Source organism: Giraffa tippelskirchi, chromosome 6 (genome assembly GCF_054371585.1).
Source record: "Giraffa tippelskirchi isolate mGirTip1 chromosome 6, T2T-mGirTip1v1.2.pri, whole genome shotgun sequence".
Taxonomy (NCBI): Eukaryota; Metazoa; Chordata; class Mammalia; order Artiodactyla; family Giraffidae; genus Giraffa; species Giraffa tippelskirchi.
This window is the reverse complement of record NC_137280.1, coordinates 133792513-133809561: the sequence shown is the minus strand read 5'-3', so window position 1 is coordinate 133809561 and position 17049 is coordinate 133792513. Positions and strand designations below refer to the sequence as shown.

The 17049-nt window shown below is 49.6% G+C and overlaps 1 protein-coding gene and 1 long non-coding RNA gene across 12 annotated transcripts in view; one reads left to right on the top strand and one right to left on the bottom strand.

Annotated features, from left to right (window-relative positions):
* PPARGC1B (PPARG coactivator 1 beta) overlaps positions 1 to 17049 on the bottom strand; it is a 155124-nt gene that overhangs the window by 67746 nt on the left and 70329 nt on the right. Inside the window, exon 1 of one of the 11 annotated variants that reach the window (XM_081495750.1) lies at positions 5449 to 5598. The exons of 9 other annotated variants lie outside the window; for them this stretch is intronic. The gene's annotated coding sequence lies outside the window, so the exon portion shown is untranslated. Of the gene's footprint in view, positions 1 to 5448; positions 5599 to 17049 lie in introns of those variants that run through there. One more of the 11 variants, XM_081495748.1, reaches the window with a different exon arrangement.
* Positions 362 to 3524, top strand: LOC145508675 (uncharacterized). Its single transcript, XR_014055527.1, has 3 exons — positions 362 to 495; positions 1016 to 1232; positions 2736 to 3524. It is a non-coding gene; the product is annotated as an uncharacterized LOC145508675 (long non-coding RNA).

Here is a 17049-nt window from a genome sequence, read left to right as displayed (position 1 = left end):
GGGACATGGTCATCCCTAGTGTGGAAGAGCTGGGTGGAGGGGAGGGCAAGGACTCGGGGGCAGGCACGAGGCAGGAGCGTTAGAGTGTGAGCACATGTGTGCATGCGTGTCAAGTACAAATGGCCTGGAGAGCCCTGCCCTGTCCACTGCCAAAGGGAAAAGGTTACTGGGCTATTTTCCTCATCCCCTGAGAAACACGCACAGTCCTGTTCAAACCTGTCTGAAGCCTCAGTGCCAGTAAGTGGCCAAGCAGGGCTATGAACTCAGGTCTCATTGCTGAGGCCTCGGTTCCTCTGTTACTCTACAATGCTGGCCTCTGGGTGTGTCACTCCCAGGGCCTTGGATGAATTCACTGCAGCTCAGTTGCAGTTGGTACCAGAAGCCTGTTCAGGTCTCCACAGGCCTGCATTCACCTCACCCACGATCTCAAGACCCCTTGGTCTATGGATACCAACCACAGGAGGAACCACTGCCAGAGGCATTTGGGAGTTCCAGGTTGGCACAATGATCTGACTCAGGGGCCTGGTGGCTCTATTTCCAGCACAAAGAAAGCTGTCCAGCCTAAGAAATTTCTGGTATCCCTTTAGGGAAACACACAGGCCAACTTTCCAAAGCATAGACGGGGAAACCACTGCCCACAGAGGAAAAGGAATGTGCACATGGTCACACAATAAGCTTGCAATGAAAACAAAGCTGAAGTTCAGCTCTTCCTGCTCCCAGTGCAGTGGTTCTTGAATTGTCTTCATCACCTACACTCTGCTGTCTTTTCTAGGATATCCAATGGAGTTAGAACAGAAGGGGTCCAAAGGAAATATCCTTGGATGAGGATGCTGATAACAATCACTCTTGAGGAGGCCTGGGCAGTCAGTGCTCTCTTGATGCCAACCACTAGGGGGCAATGTTGGCTTCTCACAGCTTGGTTATGTTGGAAGAATGTTAAGAGGCAATCACAGAGAGGAAATTAGGAGAACTCCATTAACTGACTTCTATCTCACCTGATTTACTTCCCTTACAGACTGTCCAGTGTGCCTAATGCCACGATTTCCTTCGGTGCCACCTGTGGAGGGAGGCACAGAGGGAAGAGTACATGGAAGGAGGTCCAGAGGCAGACGCACGTCAGATAAGCCACAGGGACTCAGAGGACCTCCTAGCTCCCATTCAAAGACAGAGGAAGAGGAGTGGGTATCTCTAGCTGAAGCCTTCAACGCAAGACTGGCCCAGCTGCAGACTCCGTATCCCTTTCTAGATCTCTTAGATAATGTTTATCTCAAATGCTAGCTCCAACTGATTGGGAAGCTCTGTTCTGCAGAGGGTGCTGAGGCCTGTCCAGGTTCATGGGGAGAGTATGGTGACTGCTCAGTTCTGTCCACCACGGGCACATCACAGATTCCTGTGAGCTTCAGCTACTGTACCATCTCAGTCATGACCCTTCTTCCTTCCAGGAAGCCTCACTCTACTGCCTCCTCCAAGTGTCCTGGGCAGTGGACAGGGCAGAAGCAAGTGAGCCCCTTTGAAGGGACGGGAACTAAAGACTCACAGGGCCAGCAGTTTGTCCCAGGGATGCAATGTCACTGCTGATAACAGGGAAGAGAACCTGGGTAGGGGGCTCCATCTCCCCTCTTATTACTGCGATGCATCCACAAAAGCGTGTTCTCTGTTGCCTCTGCCCTCATGGGGCAGCAGTTAGGGCTTCTTCAGTGAAACTGAAAGGGGTGAGAGTTCAACCACGTGAAACTGTGAGAGGCTGTTGCCCTACCCCACCCCTACACACCCTTCACACACCCCTCAGTTGCCCGTGAACACACCCAACCAGAGAGGAAAGGGGAGGTCAGTGCAGGTGAGGTTGTGCAACCGGCTCCATTCATCTGTACCTGCCTGACAGCCACCAGCATGGGCTGCAGCTCTCCCTGCTCTGACAGAGGAGCATGTTGCTCAGAGGGTCCCAGCCTGAGACTCACATGAGCCCACCTCGACCCTGGAAGACACTGGTGTGGAGTCACTCCCCCACAAAAAGGCCATGCTGCACAATGGGAGGAACACTGGACTCCGAGTCCAGAGTCTCAGACTGAGGCTTCAGCTCTGCCACTCACCCACTCTGGGTCCTTGGCCAAGTCCCCATCCCACCCTGTGCTTCCGTTTCCTCTCTGTTCCATGAGGGTTCATGGCCTCCAAACGCCATGAACTGTGGCCAGCAGCATCAGAGGCACCCAGGCACAGGGCCAAATCCTAACCCCAGACCCAAGCGAAGACCTGGGCATGAGGCTTGGAACCTATGCTGTGAAGCAGTTTCCCACAGGACTCTGAGATCTCAAAATAGAACTCAATTCCCCGGCAAAAGGCCCTCAACTGCCAAACCAGCAGCCTCATCTCAATGACTTCCTTGAGCAGGTCCTAAGCAATCTCAGCCATTTTCTGAGCTGGCCAATGGATGCAAGAGGTGGAGGGAGACCCAGAGCCTGACCAGCAGCAGGATCAAACGTTGGGGGGTGGGGGAACAACCCAGCCAGCTCATCCATGAACGCTGGCTTACCCTGAAAAGAGCCTGGCTCACTTGGGGTGCAGTCTCCTTGCTGAATGAACAAATGTCAAAGCTGGAGTCTGAGAAATCACCCCAACCTCTTCTCAATGTTCAGATGTGATAACTGTGGTCAGGCCAGTCATCATGGGACCAACCCCAGAAAGATGAGAGTGGCAGCAAATCTTTATGAAGTCCTTACTCAATGCCAGGCCTACAGTTAACTGCATTACCTGTGAACTTCACAACCCCTGGGAGCATGTGATAAATTTAGCTCCATTTCACAGGTGAGGAATGGGGGGCCTGTGTACACAGTCATTAAGCAGCAGCACTGGGGCCCTCTCATCAGAGGGGGACAGGGGGCTCCCCCAGGCTCCTTGCTTCACAGATGCTATGAGATGCCAACCTCAGGCTTCCTGATGGGGCTCAGATGCCCATGCCATCCTGGCCTCTGCCAGAAGGGCATTCAAGTCAGAGCTGAAAGGGGGACCCAGGACAAGTGCCTCACTTGCTCTCCTAACTGGTACTAACATGACTCTGAGTCACCCCTGCAGACACCTCCTTTCTGACTGATGGGGTGTGTAGGCGCCAGTGGGGCCCACACAGGGCTGGATGGGATCCTGGGGACAGAATAAGCTGGGACCTGTCCATAGTCACCCAGGCCAAGAGTCACCATCAAGCCAGACAGCTGGGTCTCTTCCTTCAGAACTTCATAATCGGCTTACTTCCCCAAAATTCTGCCCTCCTCCCCCGTCTACTTCCACCTCACTCCAGTTTCCAGCTTATGGCCACCCTGCCAGCCCCACTTCAGTCCACCTCCCTGGTTGTTGAGCCTCCGGCCACGAAATCTGTAAGCTTCATAACACCCTCCCAGTATGTAATTACACGTTGAGGTAGATACTTAATTAGTGTCTGTCTCCCCCCACAAAGGTAGGGACACTGTCTTATTTGTCTGTTTGCCTAGTCCTGGGAAATGGTGGGCCCTCAATAAATGCTTATCAAGAAACAAGGAAATTCAGTAGGAGGCAAAATGCAAAGTTGAGAGTGAATGGTCCCAATAGCGAGGACTGACAGAACCCCAAATGGGCAGAAATTGATCAGGGTTGGGGCAAATGGAAGAGAGGGAGTCAGTCAGGGAAGCCTTCCTGGAAGAGAAGTTAGGCTTCAAAGGGTGAGTAGGAGTTCAGTGGTCATTTCAAGAGGGTGGACCCTCACAGGGCAGAGGTGGGACTGTCCTTGGTGGAAGGGGTCCTGGAGGGGGTCAGACTGAGACTCCACCTTTGAGAGGAGAGGCACCCTCACACCACACTGCCCACCTGACAGAGAAGGAACAGAAGGTCGGCCCTCCTGTGGACAGCAATGGCTGAGAAAGTTCAATGCCAGGTTCATTCAAACACTCAGCATCCCTGCCCATAGGATATGAGGGTACACAGGGCTGCCCCAGTTAAGCTTTGGGGGGCAATGTTGTGTTTCCTCTGGAGGCTTTTTTCATTAATAAAAGGTGTAGAGGTCTGCATGAACCGCCACCTCAGCCATCCCTGTCCCCCAACCCCATCATAGCCTGTGTGGTCCCCCGTCCCCATCCCCAAACATCAACAAGGTAGAGATAAAGCATCAGCTTTGCCAGCACCATAGCCAAAAATACCAGCATCGCACCCACGAGAAAACACTATCCTGCAACACTACTAGAGCTGGGACCAAAACCTTCAACTCCAGGTACAGTCACGCTACGTCAACACATCGTTGTTGTTGTTCAGTCACTAAGTCATGTACGACTTTTTGTGACCCCATGGACTACAGCACGCCAGGTTTCCTGTCCTTCACTATCCCCCAGAGTTTGCTCCAACTCATGTCCATTGAATCAGTGATGCTATCCAACCATCTCATCCTCTGTCGCCCCCTTCTCCTCCTGCCCTCAATCTGCCCCAGCATCAGGGTCTTTTCCAATGAGTTGGTTCTTCACATCAGGTGACCAAAGTATTGGAGCTTCAGCTTCAACATCAGTCCTTCCAATGAATATTCAGGGTTGATTTCCTTTAGGAAACATTGACACATCGTACCAAACCTTAATTGCACCTTCACCTGGTCACAGGCACTGGCACATCCAATCTGACTGCAATGCCACCACCTCCGTCACTCAGCAGTTACAGAAAACACCACGAACACCACAGCAATATCACACAGCCCCACAGCCGAATCCATCACCCCAGGCACCTTAAAGATGTATCATTAACACAAATCCCACATCCCATGACAGTCAGCAGGACACAAATACCATCATCACATCCTAACCCACTACCAACATGTTATAACCATGCCCCTACGGAACACATTTGCAGTCACACATCACAGTTGCCAGCCCAATAAGCTCACAGCAAAGGCCTTACCTGCCAGAGCTTATAAAACACACTCGGACCTAACATCCAGTATTGCCCTTGTGCCTGCTTATCCAAGGGTCCTGGGGCTACCTGGAGGGGGCCTTTTGAAGGGCCCTCACACTGACTGGGTGTGCAGCCCACCAGATCTGGCTCCAGATTCCACTGGTACCTGCCCCCACACAGTACAGTGTCCCCCTGAACACACCCAGAACACAGCAGACCAGCAGCTGCACAACAGTGGGTCCCCATCTCAGTGCTCCTCTCAGCCCCTTTGGGGCCAGCCTTCTCCACCCCACTCCACCCACCCCAATAAGCTAGTCATGCTCTCCAGATAAATGCCCCATCAGCGGCCCTGCCTGAATTCTCAGAGGAGATCCTAGGAGACTAGAAGGGCTTTTTAAAAAGCTCCCAAAGGCTCTGACACGGAATCCAATCCCCCGGGAATCCATGTGGTAAAGCCTGACACCAGGACCAGAGGGAAAGAAGCCCTTCAACCCTCCTTGCCTTTGGGGTGATATCCAGCCCTCAAGAGTCCGCAGCGGCAGCCCCACTCACCGGAAAGAGACCTTGGGGGTGATCTCAGTCTCCCTGTCTGCAGAATGGGGATCTCTATCCTGTCAAGATCACCCCAGCTTGTCCCTGCTGAGCAGACGCTCCTCAATAACTCTTGCAGGGCCAAGCCTTCTGCCAAAAAGCTGGCAGGACACTGATAGCCCTGGGGCCTTAGCATATTATTAGAATGTACTATTCAGCTAGAGCTGCCATAACAAAATACCACTGGGTGGCTTAAACAACAGAATTCATTTTCTCACAGTTATAGAGGCTAAACATCTGCCAGCAGGGTTGGTTCATGGTGAAACCTCTCCTCAAGGCGCTTACAGGGCAAGTCTGCCTTCTCGTTGTGTCTTCACATGGCCTTGTCTCTGAGTGTGAAGAGAGATCTCTGCTGTCGCTTCACCTTCTAATAAGGATGCCAGTCCTACTGGATGAGGGCCCACCTTTATGACCTCATTTAACCTTCATTACCTCTTTATAGGCCCTATCTCCAAAACAGTTGCACTGGGGTTTAGGGCTTCGAAACATGAATTTCAGTAGGGAAGCAATTTAGTCCATAAAACGGGGAAAGGCTTGTAGATTTGGCAGTCTGACAGGTCTGGGTTAGGGAACTTCACCTTCTGAGCTTGCGTCTTATCTGTAAGTAGGAAACAAGTGTTCACAGGGTTCTTTGAGGATTAAAATAAGAAGGTAAAGGGACTTCCTTGGTGGTCCTGTGGCTAAGACTCCGTGCTCTCAAAGCAGGGGGTCTGAGTTCCATCCCTGGTCAGGGAACTAGATCCCACATGCTGCAACTAAGAGTCTGCAACTAAAGATCCTGCATGCTGCGATGAAGACCAAAGGTCCCACACGCTGCAACAAAGACTGGGCACAGCCTAATTAATTAAATAAAATGAAATAAATATTTTTTGTTTTTAAATGAGCATAAAATCACTGCAGATGGTGACTGCAGCCATGAAATTAAAAGACGCTTACTCCTTGGAAGGAAAGTTATGACCAACCGAGACAGCATATTAAAAAGCAGAGACGTCAGTGTGTCAACAAAGGTCCGTCTAGTCAAGGCTATGGTTTTTCCAGTGGTCATGTATGGATGTGAGAGTTGGACTATAAAGAAAGCTGAGCACCAAAGAAATGATGCTTTTGAACTGTGGTGTTGCAGAAGACTCTTGAGAATACCTAGGACTGCAAGGAGATCCAACCAGTCCATCCTAAAGGAGATCAGTCCTGAGTGTTCATTGGAAGGACTAATGTTGAAGCTGAAACTCCAATACTTTGGCCACCTGATGTGAAGAGCTAACTCATCTGAAAAGACCCTGATGCTGGGAAAGATTGAGGGCAGGAGAAGGGGACAACAGAGGATGAGATGGTTGGATGGCATCACCAACTCAATGGACATGGGTTTGGGTGGACTCTGGGAGTTGGTGATGGACAGGGAGGCCTGGCATGCTGTGGTTCATGGGGTCGCAAAGAGTCAGACACGACTGAGCAACTGAACTGAACTGAATTGATAGAGCAGATGAAAGCTGGAGCCAGCTTGGAGAGATCGCTCAGTAACATTCCGTTGGTAATGTGAAATCAGCTGTAGGTGGGCAATTTACATCATGGAAACTGGTCAACCCTAAAAATGATAGCCCCCACCCCATCCCTGAGCCCACTGTTACACATTCACCAGGACACCACTGAACACGATACTGTAAGTACAGAACTTTCTACTCAGTGCTGCCAGACAGGCAAACAGAAAGAACAAGGAAAAAGGAATACCACTCACAGTATCTTTCTATGCAAAACTAACAGAGCGAAGGAAAACACTTTCCTTGCTATAATTTATGTGCAACATAATAGGTGTTTCCCGTTACGCTATGCTTTTGTTTGGATTCTCTCCACTCCCCAGGTCTGACTTCATAGATCTATGGCCACATCCAGCTGCTCCCACCCACATGCCTTTGCCTACACACTGCCTGCAGCACCCCACTAGTGTCCCCAGCAGCCCGATAGACCCGGGTCATCAGGGCCCCTGCACTGGGCTTTGTTTGCATCTTAGAGGGCTTGGCGCTGGCCCTCCTCCAGCAACCCCCTCTGGACCCACATATGCCTGCCTAAATGGCCCTGTGCCTGCTTTCGGGGCCCATGCTGGCCTCTCCCCTGGATCCATCATCCACAGGATGACTGCATGGTGTGTGTGCACTCTGAGGCCCAGGGGTGACCAAGTAGTGGCTGTCTGTGGTTCCCTGTACTCTGTCCTCGCTTCAACAAACCTGCCATCCAATTTCTTCAAGGTTCTAGAATAAGAAATTCGTCAATGTCGATGATGATGATCCTTCAAAGCCTAAGGTCCTCATCTCCTCCATAAGCCATCAACCTTAGCCAGCCCTGCCCCTAGAATAGTTTTATATCACATTTAGTCATGTAAGTCCTATGATTGCTTTGATGTGACCACTCAAGGTTATTTCAAGTTATTCCAATAAACCTTTGTATTTCTATAATAAAATCTGTTTTTATTCTTAACACAACTCTTCGGGGGAAAGGAACATGGTATTATTTCCACCTAACATGCAGAAGACTTAGAGCTATTAAATTACTTGCCCAAGGTCACATAGCCAAAATGGCCATGAAGTCAAAAGTCTGCATGGGTGCTCATGTATGTCTCCATCTAATCGGATGATCAACTTTTTTGAGGGCAAGGATAATGTCTTATATTTATCTGGACTTTGAGGGGCTACTAGGCAACAAAAATATGGTTCCTAGAAGTGTAAAGGGGGCTTTCCAGGTGGCTCAGTGGTAAAGAATTCACCTGCCAATGCAGGAGCTGCCAGAGACATGGGATCGATCCCTGGGTTTGGAAGATCCCCTGGAGGAGGAAATGGCAACCCACTCCAGTATTCTTGCCAGGATAATCCCATGGACAGAGGAGCCTGGCGGGCTACAGTCAATGGGGTTGCAAAGAGTCGGACACGACTGAGTGACTGCGCATGAGGTGTAAAAATTAGGTCCCTTTTTTTTTTTTTTAACTTTACTCATAAGAAACTGAACAGAATGTGACAGCTAGAGAAGGCAACTTCAGGACTTGAGAGCTCCTCCCCATCAAGAAGCCAGACCTGGCAAGAAAGCAGGGGGTTCCTTCAACCCTGAGGAGGCTCAGGTACAGCTGAGGCGGAAGCTGGGCTGTCACAGAGCTGAGGGGGCTCTGGAGATGGAATACTGTCCCCCGAAGATGCCCAGGTTCTAAACCTCCAAACCTGGGACTAGGCTAAGTTATAAGGGGTTTTGCAGATGTAATGAAGTCAAGGATCTTGAGATAAGGAAATTATGTTGGGTTATCTGGGTGGGTTCCATGTAATTACAGGGTTTTTATAAGAAGGAGGCAAGAGAGTCAAAAAAGGAGATGTGATGATAGAAGTTGAGGTCAGAGCAATGTAACCACAACCAAGGAATGTGTACAACCTCTAGAAGTCTACAAAGGCAAGAAGACAGATTCTGCCCAGTAAGAAATGAAGCCCTGCCATTGGTGCAAGTCCAGTGAGACCCATCTTGGCCAGCTGACCTCCAGAACTGTAAGAAAATAACTTTGTGTTATTTTAAGCCACTGAGTTTGTAGTGATTTGTTACAGCAGCAATAGGAAGCTAAGACAACTCCTGTTCAACGTATAAGAAATTGAAGCCCAGAGAGAAGGCAGTGGCCCTCGACTATGAGGACAGACCCAAGGAGAAGCAGTGTTCATGGTACCCTTGATGGACTTCTGGTCCCAGTGAGAACCGCTTCTCCTGCAGTCTGCTATTTAGCCATCTTGGTTATCATTTGTAAGGAAGAAACGTAAGACGTCATGTGGAAGAATATAGACAAATGCTACAAAGTTCCAGGGGAGCAGAGTTCATCTCAACAAAAGGAATATGTGAGCTGTCAGATGTACCCACAGTGAGAATGAATGTCCTATCCCTGGAAGTGACAGCTGAGTGGGTACAGCATTTTCGGGGATACTAACAGAAGCTTTCTTCCTTTGGAAAGTTAGACCAAAGGATATCCACGAATTCATGATTTGAGAGGATCCTAGATTTCTAGAACTCCTCTACACTGAGAATGAGTCTCCATTCCCCTGCAGTTTCGAGATCTCCACTCTACCCTTCAATAAAGCCTGAGACCCCATGCTTGTAAGATGTCTTTACGTCATCGCTCCGCACATCCTCAAAGTTTCCCGGTGTCTCTGTGGAGTCAGAGGAAAAAGCAGGAAGAACACTTCCCCTGGGAGCCCTGAATTTCTAAACAATTATTTTATTACCAAGGAATCTTTCCAGCCAGCCTCACTCAGACCACATCTCCTGGATCTAGGAGAAAGGCTGGGGGAAAAAGAATGCATTTGTGGGCTCCTGCACAAACACCCCCTCAGGTTCCCAGAGCCCACCTCTGTGAGATTTACACTCCAACCCACACCCTTCCCTCCCAGCCAAGCCAGCGTGGGAAATAGGTCGAGATGTCTAACTCTGCAAAACAAGACTGTTGTTTCCTAGCACAGGCAGACTTCCTCCCCTGGCGCAGGGGATGTCCTTGCAGGGTGGGCTGTGGGGAGCCAGGCCAGGGAGTTGCCAGGACAGCTTTCCACTCACTCAGTGCAGGAACCCTGTCCTCATCTCCAAGCTAGCCACACTAGCCACTCCAGGCTGACACCACCAGTCAAACTAACTGGGAAAGGAACCCACTGGTTTTGCTTAGCCCTCACCCCTCTGCCACCCCCCCCACCCCCACCCCAGGCTGGTTCCATGCTCAGGTTCTCAAAGTACAAGCAAGTATCTGCTTCACTCTGAGCCATTCAGAGAACATCCACCTTTCCCAAAGAGGACAGCCACCTGACTTTGTAGGGGGAGGGAAACAGGAAGCAGGAGAAGAGATAATTCCATCACTTTTGCCTTCAGTTGGATGTAGTGAAATTATGATGGTGCTACCATGCTCTGTAAAGGACATAGGCAGGACTCAAGGCATAAACCCAGGCCCTAGGATGATGCAATGCTTCCCCAGGCCAGCTGCAGGCAGAAACCAAGAGTTCAGCCTAGTAAACCCTCTGGGATCCAGAAACAGAATGGATATTTGGCCTGGCCTTGGTTGAGGGGCAATAAAAATGTTAATATTTCTGGGTATTTATCTGAGGAAAACAAAGGCACTTACTGGAAAGGACCAACTGCACTGCCATGTTCACTGTAGCACTGTTTATGACAGCCAAGACATGGGAACAACCTAAGTGCCCATTGACAGATGAATGGACAAAAATGTGATATATATTTTATATATATAATTGTTTTAGGGGCTTCCCAGGTGGCTCAGTGGTAAATGATCCACCTGCCAAGGCAGGAGACCTGGGTTCAATCTCTGGGTCAGGAAGATCTCCTAGAGCAAGAAATGGCAACCCACTTTAGTATTCTTACCTGGGAAATTCCATGAACAGAGGAGCCTGGCGGGCTACACTCCATGGGATCACAAAAGAATCAGACATGGCTTAGCAACTAAACAGTAGTAGTTGTAGTTATTTTACATATGTGTAAGTAACTATATATATAGTTACTCAGTCATGTCCTACTCTTTGCAACCCCATGGACTGTAGCCTGCCAGGTTCCTCTGTCCATGGAATTAATGAGTTACCATTTCCTACTCCAGGGGATCTTCCTGACCCAGGAATAGAACCCACGTCTCTTATGTCTCCTACATTGACAGGAGGATTCTTTACCACTGTGCCACCTGGGAAGCCATATATATATATATATATATATATATATATATATATATATATATATATATATACACACACACACATAAAATTCAGTCATAAAAGCAGGAAATCTTGCTACTTGCAATAACATGAATGGACCTTGAGGGCATTATCCTAAGTGAAATAAGTCAGACAGAGAATGACAAATACCATACGATCTCACTTATACACAGAATGTAAAAAGAAAACCACACACACACAAAAACTCAATGATACAGAGCACAGACTGGCAGGTCGGTGGTTGCCAGAGGCTGAGGGGTGTGGAATCAGTCAAAATGGTCAAAGGTAAAAGCTTCCAGTTATAAGTCCTAGGGATATAATGTACAGTGTGGTAACTATAGTTAATAATACTGTATTGCACATTGAAATTTTAAGAATAACTTTTTGAAGAAAGGGCTAAGATCACACATAAGCTTTGGAATGAGACTGCATGTTAACTTCCAGCTCTGCTGTGTGAGGTGAGATGCATGTTTTCAGGCAAGTTAGTTACTTATGAGCCTCAGTTTCCCCTTTTGAAATATGGCATTAGTAAGTAATATTGATCTTGCTATGAGGAACAGACTACAGAGGAGGTATGCAAAGGGCTAATCAAGTTGCTTGGCCTATTAAGAAAGAGCTTACTTAGTAGTACCTTTAAATATATAGATTTCTGGATCCTTAAGGCCCTACCAGGTCTGGTATTCTGTAGTTAACCTGGTAAAGATACTTTAGCTTGTCTTTCCCAGTTATCCTGTAACCACATGACTTAGATTTTCTGATATCTCCTTTCAGATCACCTCATTCAAGACAAAAAATAAAATATGATAATAAAAAATAAAACCAAAAGAAAATCCTGAACCTGCAATTTGGGTGATCTGCCACAAGGTGGCAAACTTCTCAATGACAAGGTCTCATAAGGTCCAAGCTTTGCCAGAGGAGCCAGAGGTAATACTGGTGACAGATTAGTAATCAATCAATTTTTACACGTATTCATTTTTAGAAATCTCGTTATTAAAATAGCAGCCTTAAATAAATTGAACAATATCGTCTAGGTATTGTCAAACACTTCAGCTCATTTAACCCTAAAAACAACCCCAGAGAAGCTGCCATTATTATCCTAATTTGGGGGAAATAAAGAACTGAAGACTCATAGCAGTGCTATGGCACGCCCAAGGCCACACAGTCTGCATCTCTTAAAGGCAAGAGGACTTCAGGTAAGAATGACCACCTCTCTCCCCTTTCCACCCTGAAGTTTTGCCCTCAGCTCCAAGTGGCTCCAGTCACAAGTGCTCCAGGCAGGCAGCAAGGTCTTACCAACAAGGCACCAGCAGACTGCCCCTGGGTCTCCCACAGGGAACCAGCACCAGCCAGGCTGGCCTCTACTGTCCGTCCCTCCCTCAGCTAAAGGAAGGTATTTCCTTCATTTAATAAACAAAAGGTGAAGAAGAGGGTTCTTCCCTCCTTTCCTTCCACAGGATTAGTCTGCCTTAAAAAGAAAATTCTGAGTTATCTCGGAAAGGGAAAGTGTTAGTCGCTCAGTCGTGTCCAACTCTTTGCAACTGCATGGACTGTACCACCAGGCTCCTCTGTCCATGGAATTCTCCAGGCAAGAATACTGGAGTGGATTGCCATTTCCTTCTCCAGGGGATCTTCCCAACCCAGGGATCGAACCCAGGTCTCCTGCATTGCAGGCAGATTCTTTACTGTCTGAGCCACTAGGGAAGCCCCCTGTTATCTCGGGGTACTCCCTTAACACTTGCCTATCTGTCAAACATCAGTTGGTTTCCTTCCAGAAAATCCTAGGGGGAAACGCCCATTCTTGCATTCTGGCCATCAATAACTCTTTGTCATTGCTGTTTAGTCACTCAGTCATGTCCAGCTCTTTGCAACCCCATGGACTATAGCCTGCCAGGCTTCTCTGTCCATAGGATTTTCCAGGCAAGAACACTGGAGTGGGCTGACATTTCCTCCTCCAGGGGATCTTCCCGACCCAGGAATTGAACCTGTGTCTCCTGCTTGGCAGGTGGATTCTTAACCACTAGCACCACTGGGGAAGCCCTGGTGATGCTAGTGGTAAGTAATTCTAGTTCCATTCATTAATAAGCACCTTCCACTTGCATTTTCACTTTCCTCCCTCCCCCAGCACCCCAACGAAGTTGACATTCCGATGACAGGAGGGACAGTAAGCAGTGCACAGATAAGTGAATCAGACACCATCCTGATGGTCACCAGACTTGCTCTAACCACCAGACCCTCCTAGGGAGGGGCACCTCCATCATTTCCTGCCATTTGTATACTGGCAGCCCCAGTCACCGTCCTGACTGAGCTTGCACCCTCCATGCCCTGAGACAGCCAAGGCCTAACCAAGCCCATCACTGCACAGGCCCAGGGCAGCTCTCCCAGCCTCCCTATCTCACAGACCAGCAAGACATGTGGCACTGTCCCATTAGTTTCCTGAGTCACAGAGCTAGGAGCAACCTAGACTAGAGCCCAGCCCCATGTCTTTGGGCTTCAGCTCCCAGCCAGTTCTGCTCCATCAGCCTGGAAGAAGTCGAAGCTCAGGTCCTGGAGAAAAGCCCTAAGTAGCTCCAGGGCCCCTGGGTCCCTCCTTCACTGCACCATTTTTGGGAGAAAGCCTGCCCTAGGAGGGAAGTAGGGGGCATGAGTGTTTGGGGCCTATGCTTTGCCCTAAGGGGAGCCCAACCTTAGGGCAAAGGACCCAGGGTTCAGGACTCAGCCCGGGTCAGTCAATGATCACTAGAGTGCTATGCTTCCCATGCCAGCTGCCTGAGTCTTACCGTGTCTTTGTAACCCCTCCAATGATTTTTTTTTACCCAAAATTTTTCTTTAAATCCATTCCTCTTTCTCTCCTTAGATTCATCCTTGTAAGACACACACACACACACACACATATATATAAATAGCTACATTTTCTCAAATGCATCTAAACAAATACTTAACTATTAAATGAAATAACCTGCTTTGCTTGCTGCCCCAAATCAACAAGCAGACCACCCACATTTCCCTTGGAACTCTGAAGTCACTCACTCACACCCACTGACTTTACCCTAGCCGCCTGCCATTGCTGGCTCAGGTCTTCCCCTGGAAAATTCTGAAACAGTGGCAGCTGAGGTCTTTTCAACTCAGCACCTGGCCTCCCTTGGTCTGGCACCTTCACTGGCCAAGGATCACGTCATCCTTGTACTGGAGCCTGTCTTGATGGCACAAATTCACAGGTACCATATCTTTCACTACTTCCCACTCTCGCTCTCCAGTCCCCATGTTTGATCCAGCCCCCTCAGCGGGGCTGGAGGACATCACACCCTGAGCCTCTGTCCCTCAGGGTCCTTCTCGCCTATCTCCCTCCCCATCCCAGCACACCCCGCCAGCCCTGCTCCAGGCTGAGCTGCCCGGCCACTTAGGCCTGCTCTGAGCACTTCTTTCCTCCCCAGCCTCCCTGCCCTCCCACCATTCACTGTGAAGTGTGGGGGTGCTTCTCTGGACCTCAGTTTCTCTGTCTGTACAATGAAGGAGGAAAGACTGAGATAGAAGTTCTTAGGCGGGGCCTGTACCTGGCTTTCAGAGTTGATGAAATCACATGCACGCTTTTGTTTCACCATTCTCATGTAAAACAAGTCTCCACTATCTTCAGAGTCCCACATGAGGGCTCTGACCCCGTTTTAGTCAACCCCAGGAGCACAGGCTCTCTGAAGGCCTTGGGGTTCTCACGCTCACACTCTGAATCCTCGGGATGTACACACTCCCCACACCACACCCACGACCCAGTGTACAGTGGACCTCAATAAAGACCTAAAACACCCTCTCTTTTCCCCGAAATCCATGCTTTGTGACCAGCAGCCCCTGACAACAAAATAAAAAGAGAGAGACACACACACCAAGCACTTGATGCCTTTCAGTCAACTTGAGAACCAAAGCAAGTTAACAACTTTTATAACAAAAAAAGAGAAAAGTTCAAGAGTCACCCCAGGACCTGGGGCCATGGCAAAGCTCTCACTCCACTGGGGCTCCCCCAGGAATCCCAGGACTGAGAACTGGAGGACCAGGGCCAAGGACCAAAGGGAGGGAGGCTACAGGGCCCGGGGAGGGGAGACGGGGGGAGCAGGGGCCAGCCAGTCTACCTCTCCAAAGGGACCGAGGGGGCTCCCGGGAGAGCCAAAGGGTAGAATTCACAGATTCAGCTCAACACCCACATGTCCCCAAAACTGTCCCCCCAACAAAACAGGGGGCCTCCAGGAATAGCAAGCACCCTGTCCTGCGTGCAGAAGCAGCAGCTGGGAAATCTAAGCCCTGTTCATCCGGGAGGATGTTGGGTGGGATGGCCTCTAAAATCTCTTCTATTCTTGAGAGTCTTGGAATTCTTCCTCAGGACAGAAGAGAAGGCTGGGGCCTGGGAAAGCGCAAGAGCCATCCAGAGAGAGGCCTTAGTGGGTGAGTCAGGCCAGGATCAGCAGAGAGGCCCGCGGATGCCACCACGAGGGCCTCCTGACCGAAGTCACCCTATGTGCCCCTCTGCTTGTTGCTGCCCTTGCACTTTACACCATCACTCACACCAGTCCTCACGGGAACCCTGGAAGGATGAGGGTCTGACCCGAGAACAGAATGGGGAGTAGACAGAGCTAAGGAGGGAACAGCAAGGCAAGGGCAGACACTCTAGCTGGGAGAGCAAGCAGCAGCACTCACAGCAACAGGCACTGTGCACTAAGCTCTTTAAACACGTGTTCTCCTGCCCCCACCCCCCACCCCCAGTCCCACGATGAGGTGGTGCTGCCAGTGCTCGTGGGCCCATGAGAGGACATGCGCTCCCTCGTTCTGGACAAGGAGACTGATGACAGCGGGCACCCGCAGCCTGTCAAGTTAATAAGCCACAGAAGCAGGATTGGACTCCAAGCAACCCCTCCAGGGCCCACAAAACCAAAACAGTGTTGCTGTGAGAAGGGGTGGGACACAAAGCCAGCATCAGTCACTGAACAAAGCCCCCAGACGCCTTTCGCTGTTTAAATAAGTAGAACAGCAGGAAATATGCCCTGATTCCAGAAAGAATTCACCCTGCTCCCCTCCATCCTGACCTGCAGCTCAGGGCAGGAGTCTTTTCTTTTATCTTTTCTTCAGGGAGGGCAGGCTCTCCCAGAAGGCTCACTGGAACACTGGGTGTGCACTGTGGGACCAGGTCAGATGGGATTCTGCCACACCTCAGGGCAAATTCCAGAAATGATTCTGCCTCTACCAGGGGCAGCCAGACACAGCAGGCCTCGGGGGCTTTCTTATTTGTGTGGTAGGTGCTTGAGATCGTTGGTAGGGCAGTGTCTGTCATATTTGCATAGCATTTGGGCTCCACTTACATTTCACTCCACAGCAAACAAGCAATGCCAATCCCAAGCATGTCCCAGACTTCTACACACCAGCTGCTATGAGGGACGGTAGCAAAGAAGTTAGTGAGGATAACCACATGACTGCTGCAGACACATGATGTCTGTTTATTATCATTTTATTCTTCAGTTCAGTTCAGTTGCTCAGTTGTGTCTGACTCTTTGAGACCCCATGGACTGCAGCACGCCAGGCTTCCCTATTCACCAACTCCCGGAGCTTGCTCAAACTCACATCCATCGAGTTGGTAATGCTGTCCAACCATCTCATCCTCTGTCATCCCGTTCTCCTCCCGCCTTCAATCCTTCCCAGCATCAGTCTTTTCCAATGAGTCAGTTCTTCGCATCAGGTGGCCAAAGTATTGGAACTTCAGCTTCAGCATCAGTCCTTCCAATGAATATTCAGGACTGAGTTCCTTTAGAATTGACTGGTTGGATCTCCTTGCAGTCCAGGGGACTCTCAAGAGTCTTCTCCAACACCACAG